This window comes from Bubalus bubalis, chromosome 14, assembly GCF_019923935.1.
Source record: "Bubalus bubalis isolate 160015118507 breed Murrah chromosome 14, NDDB_SH_1, whole genome shotgun sequence".
NCBI lineage: Eukaryota > Metazoa > Chordata > Mammalia > Artiodactyla > Bovidae > Bubalus > Bubalus bubalis.
The window spans coordinates 5002545-5017232 of record NC_059170.1 but is presented as its reverse complement, the minus strand read 5'-3'; the positions used below and the strand labels follow the sequence as shown (position 1 = coordinate 5017232).

Below are 14688 nucleotides of genomic sequence, written 5' to 3'. Positions count from 1 at the left end.
CAATGCAAATAAACAGAGGAAAACAACAGAATGGGAAAGACTAGAGATCTCTTCAAGAAAATTAGAGATCAGATCAGATCAGTCACTCAGTCGTGTCCAATTCTTTGAGACCCCATGAATTGCAGCACACCGGGCCTCCCTGTCCATCACCAACTCCCGGAGTTTACTCAGACTAACATCATTCGAGTCAGTGATGCCATCCAGCAATCTCATCCTCTGTCTTCCCCTTCTCCTCTTGCCCGCAATCCGTCCCAGCATCAGAGTCTTTTCCAATGAGTCAACTCTTCGCATGAGGTGGCCTAAGTACTGGAGTTTCAGCTTTAGCATCAGTCCTTCCAAAGAAATCCCAGGGCTGATCTCCTTCAGAATGGACTGGTTGGATCTCCTTGCAGTCCAAGGGACTCTCAAGAGTCTTCTCCAACACCACAGTTCAAAAGCATCAATTCTTCAGTGCTCAGCCTTCTTCACAGTCCAACTCTCACATCCATACATGACCACAGGAGAAACCATAGCCTTGACTAGATAGACCTTTGTTGGCAAAGTAATGTCTCTGCTTTTGAATGTGCTATCTAGGTTGGTCATAACTTTCCTTCCAAGGAGTAAGCATCTTTTAATTTCATGGCTGCAATCACCATCTGCAGTGATTTTGGAGCCCAGAAAAATAAAATCTGACACTGTTTCCACTGTTTCCCCATCTATTTCCCATGAAATGGTGGGACCAGATGCCATGATCTTGGTTTCTGAATGTTGAGCTTTAAACCAACTTTTTCACTCTCCACTTTCACTTTCATCAAGAGGCTTTTGAGTTCCTCTTCACTTTCTGCCATAAGGGTGGTGTCATCTGCATATCTGAGGTTATTGATATTTCTCCCAGCAATCTTGATTCCAGCTTGTGTTTCTTCCAGTCCAGCGTTTCTCATGATGGACTCTGCATAGAAGTGAAATAAGCAGGGTGACAATATACAGCCTTCACGTACTCCTTTTCCTATTTGGAACCAGTCTGTTGTTCCATGTCCAGTTCTAACTGTTGCTTCCTGACTTGCATACAAATTTCTCAAGAGGCAGATCAGGTGGTCTGGTATTCCCATCTCTTGAAGAATTTTCCACAGTTTATTGTGATCCACACAGTCAAAGGTTTTGGCATAGTCAATAAAGAAGAAATAGATGTTTTTCTGGAACTCTCTTGCTTTTTCCATGATCCAGCAGATGTTGGCAATTTGATCTCTGGTTCCTCTGCCTTTTCTAAAACCACCTTGAACCTCAGGAAGTTCACAGTTCACATATTGCTGAAGCCTGGCTTGGAGAATTTTGAGCATTACTTTACTAGCATGTGAGATGAGTGCAATTGTGCGGTAGTTTGAGCATTCTTTGGCATTGCCTTTCTTTGGGATTGGAATGAAAACTGACCTTTTCCAGTCTTGTGGCCACTGCTGAGTTTTCCAAATGTGCTGGCATATTGAGTGCAGCACTTTCACAGCATCATCTTTCAGGATTTGGAATAGCTCAACTGGAATTCTATCACCTCCACTAGCTTTGTTCGTAGTGATGCTTTCTAAGGCCCACTTGACTTCACATTCCAGGATGTCCGGCTCTAGGTCAGTGATCACACCATCGTGATTATCTGGGTCGTGAAGATCTTTTTTGTACAGTTCTTCTGTGTATTCTTGCCATCTCTTCTTGATATCTTCTGCTTCTGTTAGGTCCATACCATTTCTGTCCTTTATCGAGCCCATCTTTGCATGAAATGTTCCTTTGGTAGCTCTGATTTTCTTGAAGAGATCTCTAGTCTTTCCCATTCTGTTGTTTTCCTCTATTTCTTTGCATTGATCGCCGAAGAAGGCTTTCTTATCTCTTCTTACTATTCTTTGGAACTCTGCATTCAGATGCTTATATCTTTCCTTTTCTCCTTTGCTTTTCACTTCTCTTCTTTTTGCAGCTATTTGTAAGGCCTCCCCAGACAGCCATTTTGCTTTTTTGCATTTCATTTCCATGGGAATGGTCTTGATCCCTGTCTCCTGTACAATGTCACGAACCTCATTCCATAGTTCATCAGGCACTCTATCTATCAGATCTAGGCCCTTAAATCTATTTCTCACTTCCACTGTATAATCATAAGGGATTTGATTTAGGTCATACCTGAATGGTCTAGTGGTTTCCCTACTTTCTTCAATTTAAGTCTGAATTTGGCAATAAGGGGTTCATGGTCTGAGCCACAGTCAGCTCCTGGTCTTGTTTTTGCTGACTGTATAGAGCTTCTCCATCTTTGGCTGCAAAGAATATAATCAATCTGATTTCGGTGTTGACCATCTGGTGATGTCCATGTGTAGAGTCTTCTCTTGTGTTGTTGGAAGAGGGTGTTTGCTATGACCAGTGCGTTCTCTTGGGAGAACTCTATTAGCCTTTGCCCTGCTTCATTCCGTATTCCAAGGCCAAATTTGCCTATTACTCCAGGTATTTCTTGACTTCCTACTTTTGCATTCCAGTCCCCTGTAATGAAAAGGACATCTTTTTTGGGTGTTCCACTGGAGAAGGGAATGGCAAACCACTTCAGTATTCTTGCCTTGAGAACCCTATGAACAGTATGAAAAGGCAAAATGATAGGATACTGAAAGAGAAACTCCCCAGGTCAGTAGGTGCCCAATAGGCTACTGGAGATCAGTGGAGAAATAACTCCAGAAAGAATGAAGGGATGGAGCCAAAGCAAAAAGAATACCCAGCTGTGGATGTGACTGGTGATAGAAGCAAGGTCCGATGCTGTAAAGAGCAATATTGCATAGGAACCTGGAATGTCAGGTCCATGAATCAAGGCAAATTGGAAGTGGTCAAACAAGAGACAGCAAGAGTGAATGTTGATATTCTAGGAATCAGCGAACTGAAATGGACTGAAATGGGTGAATTTAACTCAGATGACCATTATATCTACTACTATGGGCAGGAATCCCTCATAAGAAATGGAGTAGCCATCATGGTCAACAAAAGAGTCCGAAATGCAGTACTTGGATGCAATCTCAAAGACGACAGAATGATCTCTGTTCGTTTCCAAGGCAAACCATTCAATATCACAGTAATCCAAGTCTATGCCCAAACCAGTAACGCTGAAGAAGCTGAAGTTGAACAGTTCTATGAAGACCTACAAGACCTTTTAGAACTAACAACCAAAAAAAAATTAGAGATACCAAGGGAAAATTTCATGCAAAGATGGGCTCGATAAAGGACAGAAATGGTATGGACCTAACAGAAGCAGAAGATATCAAGAAGAGGTGACAAGAACACACAGAAGAACTGTACAAAAAAGATCTTCACGACCCAGATAATCACGATGGTGTGATCACTGACCTAGAGCCAGACATCCTGGAATGTGAAGTCAAGTGGGCCTTAGAAAGCATCACTATGAACAAAGCTAGTGGAGGTGATAGAATTCCAGTTGAGCTATTCCAAATCCTGAAAGATGATGCTGTGAAAGTGCTGCACTCAATATGCCAGCACATTTGGAAAACTCAGCAGTGGCCACAAGACTGGAAAAGGTCAGTTTTCATTCCAATCCCAAAGAAAGGCAATGCCAAAGAATGCTCAAACTACCACACAATTGCACTCATCTCACACGCTAGTAAAGTAATGCTCAAAATTCTCCAAGCCAGGCTTCAGCAATATGTGAACTGTGAACTTCCTGAGGTTCAAGGTGGTTTTAGAAAAGGCAGAGGAAAAAAAAAAAAAAAGAAAAGAAAAGGCAGAGGAACCAGAGATCAAATTGCCAACATGCGCTGGATCATGGAAAAAGCAAGAGAGTTCCAGAAAAACATCTATTTCTTCTTTATTGACTATGCCAAAACCTTTGACTGTGTGGATCACAATAAACTGGAAAATTCTGAAGGAGATTGGAATACCAGACCACCTGATCTGCCTCTTGAGAAATTTGTATGCAGTTCAGGAAGCAACAGTTAGAACTGGACAAGGAACAACAGACTGGTTCCAAATAGGAAAAGGAGTTCATCAAGGCTGTATATTATCACCCTGCTTATTTAACTTATATGCAGAGTACATCATGAGAAACGCTGGACTAGAAGAAACACAAGCTGGAATCAAGATTGCCAGGAGAAATATCAATAACCTCAGATATGTAGATGACACCACCCTTATGGCAGAAAGTGAAGAGGAACTCAAAAGCCTCTTGATGAGAGTGAAAGAGGAGAGCGAAAAAGTTGGCTTAAAGCTCAACATTCAGAAAATGAAGGTCATGGCATCTGGTCCCATCACTTCATGGGAAATAGATGGGGAAACAGTGGAAACAGTGTCAGACTTTATTTTTCTGGGCTCCAAAATCACTGCAGATGGTGACTGCACCATGAAATTAAAAGACACTTGCTCCTTGGAAGGAAAGTTACGACCAACCTAGATAGCATATTCAAAAGCAGAGACATTACTTTGCCAACAAAGGTCCGTCTAGTCAAGGCTATGGTTTTTCCAGTGGTCATGTATGGATATGAGAGTTGGACTGTGAAGAAGGCTGAGCGCCAAAGAATTGATGCTTTTGAACTGTGGTGTTGGAGAAGACTCTTGAGAGTCCCTTAGACTGCAAGGAGATGCAACCAGTCCATTCTGAAGGAGATCAGCCCTGGGATTTCTTTGGAAGGACTGATGCTAAAGCTGAAACTCCAGTACTTTGGCCACCTCATGCGAAGAGTTGACTCATTGGAAAAGACTCTGATACTGGGAGGGATTGGGGACAGGAGGAGAAGGGGACGACAGAGGATGAGATTGCTGGATGGCATCACTGACTCGATGGATGTGAGTCTGAGTGAACTCCGGGAGTTGGTGATGGACAGGGAGGCCTGGCGTGCTGCAATTCATGGGGTCTCAAAGAGTGGGACACGACTGAGAGACTGAACTGAACTGAACTACTATGTGCCAGACATCATACGGGGCACTGGGGATGCAGCAGTGAACATAATCACTTCCACGTCCCCAGGGTCTAAAGCCCAGCCAGGCATATAGTTTTCGTTAAAGAAATGTGTTTGAAAAATGAATGGATAGATGACAGGATGGATGGATGGATGGTTGAGTTGGGAGAAAAACACAAAACACCCAGATAAATAAGCAACTACATACAGCTTCCTCACTAGCTGTGTGACCTCAGAGAAGTTACCTAACCTCTCTGTGCCCCAGGAGGTTGACATAGTCGGTCCTTTACACGGAGGGTTCCGTGTCTGTGGATTCAACCCACTAAGGATCAAAACTATCTGGAAAGAACAATTTCAGAAAGTTTCAAAAAGCAAAACTTGACTTTGCCATATGCCAGCAACAATTAACATAACATTTACAATGTATTAGGTATTTTAAGTAATCTAAAGATGATTTAAAGTGGGCTATATACAAATACTCTGACATTTTACATAGAGGACTTGAGCATCCGTAGATTTCCTTATCTGTAGGGGTCTTGGAAACAATGCCTTGTGGATTCTGAGCGTGTGTGTGTGCATGTGCGTGCTCCTTGGCTTCAGTCGTGTCTGACTCTTTGCGGCACCATGGACCATAGCCCGCCAGGCTCCTCTGTCCATGGGATTCTCCAGGAAAGAAGACTGGAGTGGGTGGCCATGCCCTGCTCCAGGGGATCTTGCTGACCCAGGAATCAAACCCCTGTCTCTTATGTCTCCTGCATTGGCAGGTGGGTTCTTTACCACCAGCTGTGAAGCCTGTGGGTGCTGAGAGATGAGTGTAAGAGCAAAATGCAAGACCAGCATGTAGTGGCCGCTCTATAGATGTAGCTGCTGATAGTGAGTCAATATGCTATTAAACAAATACACAGTTTAAAATAACTGATCAGTGCGACATCGAAAACAGCAGGTAGAGGGGAGAGAGACAGAGAGAAGAGGGGGGCTACCTTGAATCAGGTAGTCTGAGTCAAGGCTGTTCTGGCCACATCCTGTGACTATATCCTAGAATTAGTAGTGTTTGCAGCCCTGATACCCTGGGGCCCCACAAGAGAGTTTATTAGGAGTACAGGAAGGTGTCTTCTCTATTAGAGTATGCATGTAAAGTGCTTTGAAATCTGAGGATTAAAGGGGGAGAAGAGGTGAGACTCTGGTCATGGGGCCAGAGCACCCACGGGGAACCTTGAGAACTAGACTCAGCTCTGGCAGCCTTGTCTGGAGTGGGGCCCTTCTCTCCTCTGAAGTGGAGGTTAGGGGCAATGGAAAGTACACCCTCTTAAGGCATAGAGCCTGGGGAGGCAGGGGAGGGCAAAGGTGTTGGAGCCACACTGAGATGATGAGCTTAAAGCAATGTGGCCAGCATGAGACAAGGGGTGCTGAGTCAGAATTAGCTGTTTCCAATCTTGTTCCATTCCTGCGGCTGCTTGTTGTTCTCTGCCACTTTCTAGCTGGGTGACCCTGAGAGAGTTACTCCCCTTCTCTGAGACTGTTTTCTGAGCCTCAGTTTTCTCTTCTTTACAATGGGGTGATTGCAGCACAGCAGCGCTGGTCGCAGGTGAAGCGCGTGGCCCAGAGCAGAGACAGTAACGCCTCCCTTGGTGGGCGCTTGGGGAGCCACTACCTGGTGCTGAGCACCCACCACTTCCTGCACGTTTCTCAGTTAATTCATTTGACCCTGATCTTCCAGACAAGAACCTCAGGGTCACCGGAGACAGCCATGTGCTGCCCAGCACCAACCACATGGAGCACGATAAGAACAGCACCTCTGATGCTCTGGTGCAGAGAGAGGAGAAGCTACTTTCTCAAGGGCACACAGCTGGCACATGACAAGACCAGGACTAGACCCCAGGCAGCCTGGCTCCTAACCGAGGATCACCTTTGCCCTCATCAAGATGGTTGTTGTAATGGAGAGTTTCTGGGAGGCAGAGAAATTTTCCCCTAGACCAGCCAAGCAGGCAACAAGCCTCCCTTCACTGTTCTCTTACGTCCTCCTACCCTCAACGCCTGTATGTGTCTGGGAATTTTTGATGTTTTTACCGTCTTCAGATTTTACAAGAGGAGCGGTACATCTGTGTCTTGGCTTGTTGTGCCCACTGCAGTCCATGGGAGCCTGTGAAAATGCCAGGACATCCGGCCTCAGAGATGGGCACCGACTGTGTCCCTTCCTATTCATCATCGCATTCTCAAGGCCTTCACTTAACAGATGGGCAGAGACCAAGGTGATTCCAAGGTCATACAGCTCGGAAGCGGCCGAGCACACTAGGGCTTTTGGACTCCAAGTTCACCCTTCTTCATCCCCATATCTGAGTTCTCAGACTGGTGGCCCACGAGTCAAACGCAGCCTGCAGCCTATTTGATTTGGCCTGCACGATGTTTTCATAAAATTAGAATGTATCACCAGCATTTAAAGAAAGGGATATTTCCAGGAATAATATGCAAAATATTTAACCAGACTGACCTGGGCATCTACCATTCAGAGTGGACGCTGGCAGTCCAGCCAAAACCCTGGGTATTGCAAGAAAATGCAATAAGATAATCAAAAGGTCTAGAAAAGACCAACCTTATGGAAACTTTAAAAAGATCAGGAGTTGCTGGGGCTTAGTAGGGAGGGAAGGATGACTGAGCGAAGCAGAGAAGGTTTGTAGGGCAGTGAAAACGTTCTGTACTAGACTATGACAGTATAGACATGTGCCAGGACACATTTGTCCAAACCCACAGAAGGCACAGCACGAAGAGTGAACCCTAATGTAATTACTGGGTCCCTAACAATGTGTCCATTAGGTTCATTGATTGTAGCAGACGTACCACTCTGGCAGGGGGGTGGGGTGGAGGGTTGTTGGTAGGTGGTAAGGCTGAGAGTGGGATAGGGTGGGAGCAGGGAGAACAGGAATTCTCTGTACTTTCTGCTCGATTTTGCTGTGAGCCTTTAAAACAGTCTACTGAAAAATCAGAAGGTCTGGCTACACCGCTCGCAGATTTTTCACGGCGCCACAGGGGGAGGCAGCGGAGTCCTCGGGACCCCCTTAGGTGGAGCGTGTGTCCCTGAGCGAGCTAGGCTCCAAGTCTGTCTGCTGCGGCATCACCTGCCCAGGCCCTGTGTGTGGTTCAGGCACGGAGAGGATTCTTCGGAAGCTCTTGATGCGAAAGAGCACTGGGTAAGTGTGCCCTGCCGAAGCCGGCCCGTGAGGGCGGGAAAGAGGCCTGGCGGTGCCTGCCTCTGTCAGCCGCTGCTGCCGCCTCGCTGGGCCAGGGCCTCCTGGGCATTTTCCACGGGGCAGAGTGAGCCTCTCTTGATTCAGCCTTCATCTGCCTGGGCCTGCGGTGGGCGGGGGCCCACAGGGGACTCGGCCCCGTGAGGCAGCCTTGCTGTGCCCTGCAGCAGGCGGAATCAGGGTTCTGAAGGTGGAAATGATGCCAGCCCGGGAGAACAGAGCAAAAATGGGCCGGACGCGGAGAATCAGAAATGATCTCTAAGAGCTCTTATATCCTGATAAGTCAGATGGATTTTTCTTCTAGTAGTTTACTTCGTATAATCACTTACTCGTTTAACAAACATTTCTGGAGTACTAAGCACATACCACACCCACTCCAGTGTTCTTGCCTGGAGAATCCCAGGGATGGGGGACCCTGATGGGCTACCATCTATGGGGTTGCACAGAGTCAGACACGACTGAAGTGACTTAGCAGCAGCAGCAAGAACATACAAAGGAGGCCTTGGAACGGGGATAGTTGGGGTGGGGGGAGGGTGTTCTATAGCCAACTGTTGTTTGTACCTGACCACTGACCATCCCCCTCCCCTCTTCTGGGAACCACTCCTTCCCCATTGTCACTCCATGTGGCTCAGGAGGAAGTGGGCTGTCTCCCCAACAAGAGCAACAGGTGTATTAGGCCTGGGCAATGAGCATACTCCACCCCCATTCCTAGGGATTGGTTCTGGGATGGGCATGGGACCCAAGTCAGGCCAACCCGAGTCAACCCCAGACTGATGCTGGGAAAACGTAGGAAATTCAGCTTTTATCCACTTGGCTTGCTGACCTGGCAGAGTGGCAGCCTGCGTTCCTGGGGCTACAGGGTGACCATAACTGGCACAGAAGGAAAGAGAGCTGAGAGCTGGAAGGAGCATGGCTCCTAAAGAGCAGGTACGCATCTGGATCCAGTCACTCCTGAAGCTGAGCTCATCTCAAGAATTTCAATTTGCATAAAGTGAAAATGAAGTCGCTCAGTTGTGTCAGTCTTTGAGACCCTATGGATTGTAGCCTACCAGGCTTCTCTGTCCATGGGATTTTTCAGACAAGAGTACTGGAGTGGGTTGCCATTTCCTTCTCCAGGGAATCTTCCCGACCCAGGGATCAAACCCAGATCTCCAGCATTGTAGGCAGACATTGTATCGTCTGAGCCATGAGGGAAGTCCCATTTGCATAAACCTATATACATTCTCACACACACACACACTCACTCACTGTTTTCTTAAACTCTTTTGAGCTGGGTTTGTTTCTGTCATTTTCAACCCAAAGACCTGGACTATATACCAGTGGGTAAACGGGTAATCCACCCAGGGTCTGACAAACCGCACAGACCCTGCTATGGGATTATCCGGACCAGACATAAAATGAAAACGCAGGGCACTTGTTCTGAAATCAGTAAGGATTTCAAAATGGCAACTGCAGAGCTGTAAACCCAGTTTGGGTCCAAAGGCGGAGCCCTTTGGTGTACGGGGTGCTGTGTGACTGCAGAGGGCCCTGAAGCCCTGGGGAGGAGCTGGATTTTATGTTCCATCCTGTTGGAGACGTGAAGGCTCAGACATGCAGGGCCGTTCGCACAGTCCTACTAAGAGCCAGTGTCGGACGCAGGCTTCGAACCCAGGTCTTGTTCCCTCAGCTTCCACTGCCGCTGGAAGGGCTGTAGAAGGACAACAGTGTCTCTGGACGCCTGAGACCTCAGGGGCCAGGATCAGGGGTTTGCAGCCCTGAGACCCTGTGCTCGGCAAACCCATGTGCATTCCCTTCTCCTTCTCACCTTCACAACAGTGACCAGGCCCTCACTTTCCCAGCGTCCTTGGCAGCTGGCTCAGGCATGTGATCCATCATGTGACCAGATCTGCCAAAAGAAACGTAAGGGGAGTTGCTGGCATGCAGGGAAATTTTTCACTTTGGGGCAAAGGGGACAGAGTGGATGGTGCTGCCTCTCTTCCTCTTATCATTAGAAGGACTGAGCATCTATCCTGAAACCATGATGGGGAAGCTGAGAGAACTGCAGAGGTGCCAGCAAGAGCCCAATTTTCTTCAGCCACTAAGTCAAGACCAACAACAGTCTCCCTCTGAACTTCTTATTATGGGGAAAAATAAACCCTTGCTTGTTTGAACATCAGTCACCTGCATTCCCACCTCCTTGCTGCCAAATGCATTTCTATCTGTCATAAGATCTTAGGTTGCTCTGGAGCCCCACTAAACATAGGGAGATACTGAGGTCTGGAAATGAGAAGAAACTTCCTTGGGCCACACGCTGGAATCACGAGTTTACTGACTCACCATCTAATGCTCCTTCAGCTCATGCTATACCTCCCGGTTTATTTCCTTTCATTCAGGCTGCTATAGACACGGCCAACAGCTGCTCTGTAAACCAAACGTAAGGCAGTGACGACCTTGCCCTGAATCTTCCCAGTCTCTTACGTAAATGGCCCCCAGGCCACTGCCTCCAAGCCATTGGACCCAGGACAGCTTCCCACATCCTTTAAAAAGATGAGATGACCAAACGTAGAATCTGTGCTCCTGGAAAGTGTGAGTCATGAATCCTGAACCAGAAAGTTCACAGCCAGGAATCTGCCTATCACTCTGGTAGTCTAGACCCCAAGGCTTCCACTAAGCTTGTCCCATGAAGCACTGACTCATCTGCAGCTTGTGGTCAGTTCTGACACTCAGATCAACTTCTTCTCTACTTGTGCTAGGCTGGTGGTCTTTAGTTAGGTGCTGTGAATCTCCTGTCTCTGCCCCACCTCCTTAGAGGAGAATATGAATACTAAAGAAATAATATTGTTGCTAATGCTAACAGTGCTTTCATATTCCCGGTGCTTTAAATGAATTTTAATTTTTTTCCTCAAAAGTCACTGCAAAAGATAAATATTTTATGATCAGAAAAACTAGGGCTTAGAAAAGTTCAGCCACTTGCCAGGATAGCAGAGTACTTGGTGGAGCTGGAATATGGCCCTGAATCTGTTGGCTCTGGAGGCCAGCTCTAAAGGACAAAGCCAACTGGATCCTTTAAGATAGTTTTCAGAGGCTTCACAATAGCAGTTTAGATAATAATAGCATTTATTGTTTTTTAAAAGACTTCTGGAGACTGGAGACCCTAGGTGTATTTGGAATCTCAGGGAGATCATAAAGGACCAATACTCCTGCCTTCAACTGCAAGTCAGCAACTCGTCCTTAGGCTGTTCACCTAAAGTCACGAGATGGTTGCCACAGCTCACTCATCACCTCTTCACACAATTACAGCCAAATCAGGAAAGGAAGAAAAGAGGCCAACAGATCTCTCCTCATATGCCTCTTTCTTATCAGAGAGGAAATCCTTTCCCAGAAGCCCCCAGCAGAGCTTCCCTTTGGCCAGAACTGGGTCAAATGACTACCTCTAGACCAATCACGGGTCCAGGAGAATAGGATGGCGATAATTGCTTTAAATCAAATGTGATTTATTTCCTAGGCCTGGGTACAAGACCAGCAGAACAAAGACAGGGTTCTGTCAGCAGAAAGGAAGGGAGAAATGGCGATTGGCGTGATAACCCCCAGTGTCTGACACCCCAGCATTTTTAAATGTTTAGCACAAGCACCACTGTAGGTTTTCGAGATTATTGTAGGTGGTACGTGGATAAAGTTGTGCTTTCAAAGAATTTTTAGTATTTATTACGGATTTATACGCATTTTAAAAAGCACACATATTACTAACTCATCAGAACCATGAATTCATGGGTATTTTTCCTCCAGATGAAACAACCATGTTTAAGGTTTTTACAAAATTATGTAAGTTAAAGAAAAATATTGTTAATAATAATTCATTTACTTCAAGATTTGGCGATTGTAAGGGTAGGAAACGCTGTTTTCTGTTACTCTGACTGGCATTTTTTCCAGCTTCTCAGAGGCCTCTGCCTTCAACCTCCTTCTCGAGGAAAATAAACACCCACAAAGCTTTCTGCATCATCTGCAAATATGACTCAAATAAAGCCTCGAGCTCAAATATAATCCAGGCTCCCTAAGCTAGGGGGAGCAGGCATCTCGGCTCCAGTCCTTTCCTGGCATCTCACCTCTGTCTTAGGAGTTTTACAGTTTTACTGGGCCTGCCCCTCCTGTTGTAAGCTGTCGCAAATCCCATTTCTCAAAGAACAAGATATAAATTATAAACAGAGAGACAACTCGGGATTTCTTGTACTTGTCAAGAATTTTCAAACTGTCCTGAGACATGAACTTTTTTCATTTAGACAAGAATTTCAGGGGTCTGTCCTAAGAACTGGATCAATGACGGCCCAGCGATGCAATGAGAGATGCTAGAGCCTCTGTTAAAAGGAAGGAGGTCGATCAACGCAGATCCTCCCCGACTTACAATAAGGTTATGTCCCAGTGAACGCATCATAAGTTGAAAACATTAAGTTAAAAGTGCACTGAAGGAAATTCCCTCCAGTGGCTAGGATTCAGTCCCTGGTCAGATCCCATAAGCTATGCAGTCAGCCTTGAAAAAAAGAAAAAGAAGAAAATACACTTAATGCACCTAACCTATTATCACAGCTTAACCTTGCCTACCTTAAGCATGCTCAGAACACTTACATTAGCCTAGAGTTGGGCAAACTCAATTAACACAAAGCCTATTTAATAATAGAATGTTGAATGTCTCGTGTCACCTACTGATACCGTGCTGACGGGGAAGAACAGGATGGACGTCTGGATGCAGGACGGCTGTCAGTGTATCAGCTGTTGACTCCAGTGACCGTGGGGCCGGCTGGGAGCTGCGGCTCACTGCCCTGCCCGGCACCATGAGAGAGGACTGGGCCGCACACCATGAGCCTGGAAGAAGCTCGAAATTCAAAATCAGAATTACAGTTTCTACTGAACGCATATCACTTTCACACTATCATGAAGGCCTGACCTGCCTCTTGAGAAACCTATATGCAGGTCAGGAAGCAACAGTTACAACTGGACATGGAACAACAGACTGGTTCCAAATAGGAAAAGGAGTACGTGAAGGCTGTATATTGTCACCCTGCTTATTTCACTTCTGTGCAGAGTACATCATGAGAAATGCTGGGCTGGAAGAAACACAAGCTGGAATCAAGATTGCCGGGAGAAATATCAATAACCTCAGATATGCAGATGACACCACCCTTATGGCAGAAAGTGAAGAGGAACTCAAAAGCCTCTTGATGAGAGTGAAAGAGGAGAGTGAAAAAGTTGGCTTAAAGCTCAACATTCAGAAAACGAAGATCATGGCATCCGGTCCCATCACTTCATGGGAAATAGATGGGGAAACAGTGGAAACAGTGTCAGACTTTATTTTGGGGGCCTTCAAAATCACTGCAGATGGTGACTGCAGCCATGAAATTCAAAGACGCTTACTCCTTGGAAGGAAAGTTATAACCAACCTAGATAGCATATTCAAAAGCAGAGACATTACTTTGCCAACAAAGGTCCGTCTAGTCAAGGCTATGGTTTTTCCGGTGGTCATGTATGGATGCGAGAGTTGGATTGTGAAGAAAGCTGAGCGCCGAAGAATTGATGCTTTTGAACTGTGGTGTTGGAGAAGACTCTTGAGAGTCCCTTGGACTGCAAGGAGATCCAACCAGTCCATTCTGAAGGAGATCAGCCCTGGGATTCCTTTGGAAGGAATGATGCTAAAGCTGAAACTCCAGTACTTTGGCCACCTCATGCGAAGAGTTGACTCATTGGAAAAGACTCTGATGCTGGGAGGGGTTGGGGGCAGGAGGAAAAGGGGACGATAGAGGATGAGATGGCTGGATGGCATCACCGACTCGATGGACATGAGTATGAGTAAACTCTGGGAGTTGGTGATAGGGAGGCCTGGCGTGCTGCAATTCATGGGGTCGCAAAGAGTCGGACACGACTGAGCAACTGAACTGAACTGAACTGAAAATGAAAAAGCCATAAGTTAAACAAAGTCAGGAACCATCTGCATGTGCTGAGAGCAGAAGACTTCCAGGAGCTCTGGTCACGTGAAAAAGGCAGAACGTGTGCAACATGAACCGGGTGAACACACAGTTTCTGTAGTAAATACTCGGGGCTCTGTGGGTGACACAGCCCTTGCTGCAAGTCCTCAGGGACGCCGTCTGAGCATGAAAACAAACAGACAGGACAGTGTCCCAGCACAGCTTTACTCGCGGATGCTTTGAGTTTCATATCATTCTCATGGGCCATAAAGTATTATCTTTCTTTTGATTTGTTTTCAACCATTTAAAAATGTAAGAGAATGTAAAAGCCATTCTTAGCTTGCAGGCTGTACAAAAACAGGCAGTAGAATAGATCTGTCCTGAGAAAACTATCGTTGGCCGATGCCTTGTATAAACCATTGGTACAAAGAAAGATGTTAGGCAAACGTGGGAAATGGAGAAAGAGACACCACAGTACATATATGGATGGATGTGTATGTGTGTGATATGCTATACAGCTGGCAAGAGGGAGGGAGTACGAGAGATTCATACACACAGTTAAAAGCACACACAAGGAACTGGAACAGTTGGAGCTTCTGGAGACAGGAACTGGGA

At 46.2% G+C, this 14688-nt stretch overlaps 1 long non-coding RNA gene across 1 annotated transcript in view; it reads right to left on the bottom strand.

Moving 5' to 3' along the window:
- Positions 1-10679, bottom strand: part of LOC112578670 — a 33632-nt gene extending 22953 nt beyond the window's left edge. Inside the window, exons 1-2 of the long non-coding RNA XR_003102966.2 lie at positions 10457-10679; positions 9945-10025 (exon numbers count right to left, since the gene is read on the bottom strand). This is a non-coding gene — a long non-coding RNA (uncharacterized LOC112578670). The remainder of the gene's footprint in view (positions 1-9944; positions 10026-10456) is intronic.
- Between the last annotated feature and the right edge of the window lie 4009 nt (positions 10680-14688).